Source organism: Pistacia vera, unplaced genomic scaffold (genome assembly GCF_008641045.1).
Source record: "Pistacia vera cultivar Batoury unplaced genomic scaffold, PisVer_v2 Contig101, whole genome shotgun sequence".
NCBI lineage: Eukaryota > Viridiplantae > Streptophyta > Magnoliopsida > Sapindales > Anacardiaceae > Pistacia > Pistacia vera.
The window spans coordinates 615,472-622,798 of NW_022195039.1; the positions used below are offsets into that span (position 1 = coordinate 615,472).

Sequence of the window (7,327 nt, forward strand, 5' to 3'; positions counted from 1 at the left end):
TTAATTGGATAACTTGTGTTGCAGTAGCAGAATCTAGCTAGTTTAAGCTTCAATTCAAGTGAACTATATTTCCAGATACTTGAATAAAATACAGGGTATGATACATGGTTGATGAAAACAATTTTAAGGAAATAAATTATAATCATACATATCATTAACAAACGATATAATGAAATTTTGAAAACTCAAGAGAAGATCGTAATTTCAATAAAAAACTGCATAGTAGTCAAATCAATAATACTATATTTAGAAAAAAATCTTACAAGATTTGCATTACAAATTGCAACACAAAGGGGTGGCAAAAAAATGAATGGAAGATGGAAACAAAGTCAAACTCATTAAATTCTCTTTCATTTATTTTGATCACATCACTGTATGAAACCTTGTAAAATTTCTTTGTAAGTTTAGCATACCAGCAATCAATTGTGGTGATGATTTCAATTAGAGAATTGAAATTGCAGTGACCTACCAGGTCAACAGCCTGGAAAGCAAGTCTTAAGGCAGCAACTTTTCTTCATTCACTTCCTTTTTCAGAATACAAAATTGCTCAAGGCTTCCAGTATCTATCTTTCGTGAAATTTCCCCCCTCAAACCCCAACCAATCCCCATACTGTCTCCATTGTTCGCTGGTTCAGCCCTTGATCCGCGAAAAAAGCCTGCAAATCATCGACGCCACCGATACTCTCCGTTATAGACTTCGCTCGCATGCGTCACAAACACCCCAACTGAAGAATGTTCCCGGATTTTTAACTGGGGAGCCCGGGAACATCTTTCCATAAGCGCTAGTCCTTTCTAAAAAGCCTTTGGGCAATGTTCCTCCGGATTGCCTCTAAATGACCAAAGAAACTGAATCCTATTTTCCTCCAGTGTTCAGCTAATGCTGCTAGCTCGGAAAGGCGAAGGCCGAACCACACTACCGAAACTTATGTAGGCAACTGAAGAGTTTCACGTCCGTTTAACCATTCCAGACAGCCGTATTCAGAATCGGGAGGGCGGCGGAGATGTAGATTAAGGGGCCAACGTTCAGAAAAATTTCAGTCTTGACTTGATGGTGTCAACAACTGTAATGTCTAGTTCCTCCAGGAGTTTATGGCAACCGCGGTTGCATTCGGCAGCATTTTTCCAACTTGAGCAGCAAACTGAGAAGGTGAATCTATTGATCCGGAGACGACTCCATGGGAGATCCACTGCACGTATTGTAGAAAATCTGGAAGAATTCAAGGGTTTGGTCTCCGGTCCTGTATTGTAGGAAAAAGAAAATTTCCATCCATGATTTTTGAACTTTACTGACAAAGTGGAAACGCGAAAAGGATAAAGGAAAAGCTATGAAAAACCATTGAAACCAGTTACAGTTAAATACGCATACCGTTGATTCCCAACTGTTGCCTCAGATATGTTTTCAAGATGGACAAGCGCGGACGAAGACCGCCGGTCCAGAACGGTAGCCAGGGAGCTTGCATTTCTTTTGCCATTCCGCCGCGAACCAAAGAAACGCATCGAGATCAAGCGGAAATCTCCATCCCTGTCTCCACCACGCCGTTGAATAGCCCTCTGAAAGTTCCCAGGTGTTGCCTTCAGAAAGTACTCCACTGCCACTCTCGGAGGGCCCTGGCCTTGTGCACGTACCCTTCCGGTAATCTGTGGCAACATCGTAGGGTTTTATGTTATCAAACTTTCCATCTTTTGGAAAATGCGAGGCATTAGACTGAGGCGTGCGAAGAAAGAGAATATCAATTCTGGAGCAGCCTGTGAAAGCCTCTGGGTGAGGGAAAGAAGAGGGGCGACAGAGATGTAAAAGGAAATGTCAAAACGGCTATGTGTTTTTGGTCTAAAATTATGTTTCATCAAATAGCAACAAAATAGACTAGTTTGGTACTTGGTAGGTAGTTCTCTTGGGATTCGACACTCGTTTACTCGAGTTTTATTACTTGCGCGATTTCGTACACTTGCGAATAGCCTGTCTATAAACACTGATATGACCGCGAACCAAACACACCCTAAGTGTTACTTTATGGGTGTGTTTGTTTTATTATTTTGAGTAGTATTTTTCAAATATCATTGGTAAGTAGAGTTGGGTGATTATTACAAGGTAGAATTTAAAAATTAAGAAAAAAAATAAAAAACCCCTAGGTTTGCTAATTTAACTAAACACCCCAATATATAAAAATTTTATAAAATGACAAAAACACCCCTACCCACACATATTAGCCAAATTCATGCCACCAAAGCCAGAATCTGGCCAAAATCTGGTGTTATGGTGCATGACCAGTCGGATCTGGCAAGTCATTCGCTGATCTGGCCTTTTGCAGCCAAATCCATCACGAATCTGGCTAGAAAATGTCAGATCTACGGCTAAAGATATGGCTGTCATTAACGGTCAACGACGACCATCTCTTGGCCCGGCCAGATCCACCGCAAAAGACCAAATTGACGCATTACTGGCCACGAATCTAACCGTCAGTGGCGATCGAAATTTGTCACAATGGTGCACTACCGATCGGAAATGGCCGGTAATTAGTGGATCTGGCCTTTTCCAGCTAGATCGATGAATGACTAGCCAGATCCAACCGGGCATGCGCTGTAACACCAGATTCTGGTCATATTCTAGCGGTGGTGGCCGGAATCTTGCCACTGTGGGTGGGTGGGGGTGTTTTTGTCATTTTATAAAATTTTTATATATTAGGGTGTTTAGTTAAATTAGCAAACCTAAGGGTTTTTTTGTTAATTTTTAAATTTTACCTCGTAATAATCACCCAACTCTACTTACCAATACTATTTCAAAAATACTATTCAAAATAATAAAACAAACACACCCATAGGGTGCATTTGGTTCACGGTCATATAAGTATCTATCATCCCCAACCACTTAAAGCCCCTAAATGGATTTAAGTTGGTATGATCAAAAAACTTACTCTAAAGGCTGTAGAATCTGAAGGTAGCTCTACTTCAAATTTGAAGGCTCTTATGAGATTTTCACGTCCAAGAATTAATTAGAATTAGAAATGTTTAATTTTAATGCAGTAGCAAAATAAGATCATTGTCTTATTAAGTTGTTTGGTACGAGCACCAACATGTGTAGCAATTATATTAACTACTGAATTCTTTCTTTTTATCTATATTTACATGAATGTAATCGATGGTTTATTAAAACCATTAATTAATTAATTAATTTATATATATAGGACTTGGTAAGATTGTCCCAAGTAAATTTTTTTTGAAGAGAAAAATGTATATGGAAGAGTCTCTCCACCTCACTTTGCTGACATGGTGAGACCCTCAATAATTTAAGTCATGTAATTATTATATGAGTAATTAAAGTTACCGACGGGTTGTATACCAAATTGTACACCGAATGACGTGACAAATCTTGACCGTTGATTTATTATCAGTTAATATAATAACGATCAGGATTTGTCACGTATTCGGTGCACAAATTCGGTATAAACTTTCGGTAACTCTACATTTTCTATTATTTTATATTTGCAAAATTCTCTCTCATCCACTTATCACCGTACATTAGCATATAACTATCATTATCATTCATTGATGACAATCACCATGGTGGTTTTGAAAATTAAAATAGTAGATACTTTGTTTAATTGAACAGTTCACCAAGTGAAAAAAATGAGGTACTGAGGCTATCACGTAAAGTATTTGTCCATGACTCGTAGTATCATGTCACATAATACCACCTTTAATAACAGAATTTTAATACATATTTCACCGACATTCTTCAATTAATTTCTTCTCTACAGTATAAATGTCTAAGATTCCTTGCCTACCACCAACAGCCATTGTCCTTAACGTAGAATTCAATACTGACTTTTATTTAAGATCAACAGAAAGTAATGAGTTAGTTGAACTTAAGAAATAAATGGTATAAATGAAGGTGATTAGAGAGTACAATAGCTGTAAGGGAAGAAATAATTGAATAATTTGTTTAAACTAAATTCACATGGACCCTCATTTATGCCTTTCATCGACACCATTAAATTGCCCCAGACGATTTTACATTGTTGGGAAGAAGTCTATTCAGTGGCCTTCAGTGAAATTCATCTACCAAATTGACAAAATGATTTTAAACTAATGAGATGACATTATATGGGTTAAATACATTCTGGTCCTAAGGGTGATTGGCATCAATGAATGATATGGAAGTTATATGCTAATGCATGGTGATAAGTGGATGATAGAGAATTTTGCAAATATTTAAATAATACATGACATTACATTATTGGATGGTCTCACCGTGAGCAAAGTGAGATGGAGAGATCTTCCATATAAATTTCTCTTCAATAAAAATACTTACATGGACAGTCTCCCCAAATCTATATATATATATGTCCAACAACTTAAATAAGAAAAATGATCTTATTTGCTACTACATTAAATTAAAAATTTCTGATACTATTCTTGGAGTGATAATCTCAACAGAGCTTTGAAATTTGAAGTAGACCTACCTTCAGATTCCACAGCCTTAAAAGCAAGTTGTTTGAGCACACCAAATCCGTATGGGGCAATTAAGTGGTTGAGATGATAGGCATAAATGAGGCCATGTGAATTGTTTTAATTGTGGGATTGATTTTTTATTAAATGCAAGATTTATCAATTACTTTTTGCCCTTACAACTATTACACTATAGTCAACCTTCATTTCTTAATTTGTAATAATAATTCTCTTAACAACTAATTCGTTAACTGTTTGATTGAGTTCAATAACAGTCACTATTGAATTATACTTTTTTGACCCTCTCAATGTAAATTTTTAAGCGGGGAAAATTTCTTAAAGCTTAAATTGATTTACTTAGTACTTATTATTAGTTAATACTCCACTAATTCATGGTAACACTAGTTTTGACACAAATGAAAACCTATTTATAATTTAAAAAAAAAAAAAAAAGCTTCAACGTTGGCGCATCAATTTCTTACATTATTGGTTTATTAATGAGTGGCAAGTTTCATATAGCTAATGCATGCATGGATTAATTGGATAACTTGTTGCAGTAGCCAGATCTAGCAGTTCTAGTTCAATTCAAGTGATCATATATTTTCCAGATACTTGAATAAAATACAGGATATGATACATGGTTGATGAAAACAATTTTAAAGGAAATAAATTATAATCATACATATCTAACAAAACGATATAAGAAATTTTGAAAACTCAAGAGAAGATCGTAATTCAATAAAAACAGCATAGTAATCAATCAATAATATTATATTACAAAGAAATCTTACAATATTTGCATAAAATGGGGTGGAAAATGAATAGAGAGAGTGAACACATGTCAAACTCATTAAATTCCTATTTATATTTTTTTGTCACCTCTTTTATATGAAGACTTTGTAAAATTTCTTTGTAAGTTAGTATTCTCGTAATCATTGTGGTGATGATTTCAATTAGAGAATTGAAATTTGTAGGGACTACCCCCCAGGTCAACAGCCTGGAAAGAAGTCTTTTAAGGGCAGCAACTTTTTCTCTCATGATCTTCCCTTTTTCAGAATACAAATTGCTTCCAAGGCTTCCAGTGATTCATCTTTCGGAAATTTCCCCCAAACCCAACCAATCCCCCATACTGTCTCCATTGTTCGCTGGTTCAGCCCTTGATCCGCGAAAAAAGCCTGCAAATCATCGGCACGCCACCGATGATACTCTCCGTTATAGACTTCGCTCCGCAGCGTCACAAACACCCCAACGAAGAATGTTCCAGGATTTTAACTGGGGAGCCCAGGGAACTATCTTTCCATAAGCGCTAGTCCTTTCTAAAAAGCCTTTGGGCAAATGTTCCTCCGGATTGCCTCTAAATGACACAAGAAACTGAATCCTATTTTCTCAGTGCTTCAGCTAATGCTGCTAGGTCGGAAAGCGAAGGGTAACCACACTACCGAAACTATGTAGGCAAGATGTTTCCGCGTTTAACCAGCCAGACAGCCGTATTTATCAGAATCGGGAGGCGGGCGGAGATGTTAAGATTAAGGGGCCAACGTTCAGAAAAATTTTCAGTCTTGACTTGATGGTGTCAACAACTGTAATGTCTAGTTCCTCAAAGGAGTTTATGGCAACCGCGGTTGCATTCGGCAGCATTTTTCCAACTCTGAGCAGCATAACTGAGAAGGTGAATCTATTGATCCGGAGACGACTCCACGGGAAGATCCTGACGTATTGTAGAAAATCCTGGAAGAAATTCAAGGGTTTGGTCTCCAGGTCCTGTAATATAAGGAAAAAGAAATTTCATCCATGATTTGTTAACTTTACGACAAAGTGGAAACGCGAAAAAGGATAAAGGAAAAGCTATGACATAACTTTTTTGAACAACAGTTAAGTTAAATACGCATACCGTTGATTCAACTGTTGCCTCAGATTATCTGTTCAAGATGGACAAGCAGCGGACGAAGACCGCCGGTCCAGAACGGTACCGGGAGCTTGCATTCTTTTGCCATTCCGCCGCGAACCAAAGAAACGCATCCGAGATCAAGCAGGAAATCTCCATCCCTGTCTCCACCACCGCCGTTTGAATAGCCCTCTGAAAGTTCCCAGGTGGCCTTCAGAAAGTACTCCACTGCCACTCTCGGAGGGCCCTGGCCCTTGTGCACTACCCTTCCGGTAATCCTGTGTCAACATCGTAGGGTTTTATGTTATCAAACTTTCCATCTTTTGGAAAATCGAGGCATTAGACTGAGGCGTGCTGAAGAAAGAGAATATCAATTCTGGAGCAGCCTGTGAAAGCCTCTGGGTGAGGGAAAGAAGAGGGGCGACATGAGATGTAAAAGGAAATGTCAACCGGCTATGTGTTTTTGGCTTCTTTTGGTTTGCTGGTTTATAGTGGCTAGTTGCTACACAAACTATTGATAATTTATTGAGAGCTGTGTGCATATCAGGCGGGAAAGGGATATTATATATATATATATTATATATATATATGATTAAGGAGTTGCTAGAGGTGGTATTTATGTGTGAATTCATATTTGGGAAAATTAAAATAACCTACAAAGGTATAGGAGTTCCCCACATCCGATGTTTAGAATGATAGTCTACCATTTTAGAAATCATAATCAAACTAACACCATGAAACTTTTTGAAAACATAACAAAACTAAAAACAACGTATTAACCCTAATTAACTAGTACAATTACAAAAGATTTTATTAAATTTCCCCTTAAGATCATAAAATATAAATTCTCTCTTAGGTATTTTATTAAAAATTTCCTTTATAGTTACGTTTTCGTAGTATTTATGTCATTTACTAATCCTTTCATTTAATCCGTTAAATTAACTTACAATTAAACCTAATGAAATACTAACAGTAGGGGTAAATTATTATTTATGA

The 7,327-nt window shown here is 37.1% G+C and overlaps 1 pseudogene; it reads right to left on the reverse strand.

Moving 5' to 3' along the window:
- Window positions 1-5,658: 5,658 nt before the first annotated feature.
- On the reverse strand, window positions 5,659-6,873 carry LOC116109817 (annotated as a pseudogene).
- Between the last annotated feature and the right edge of the window lie 454 nt (window positions 6,874-7,327).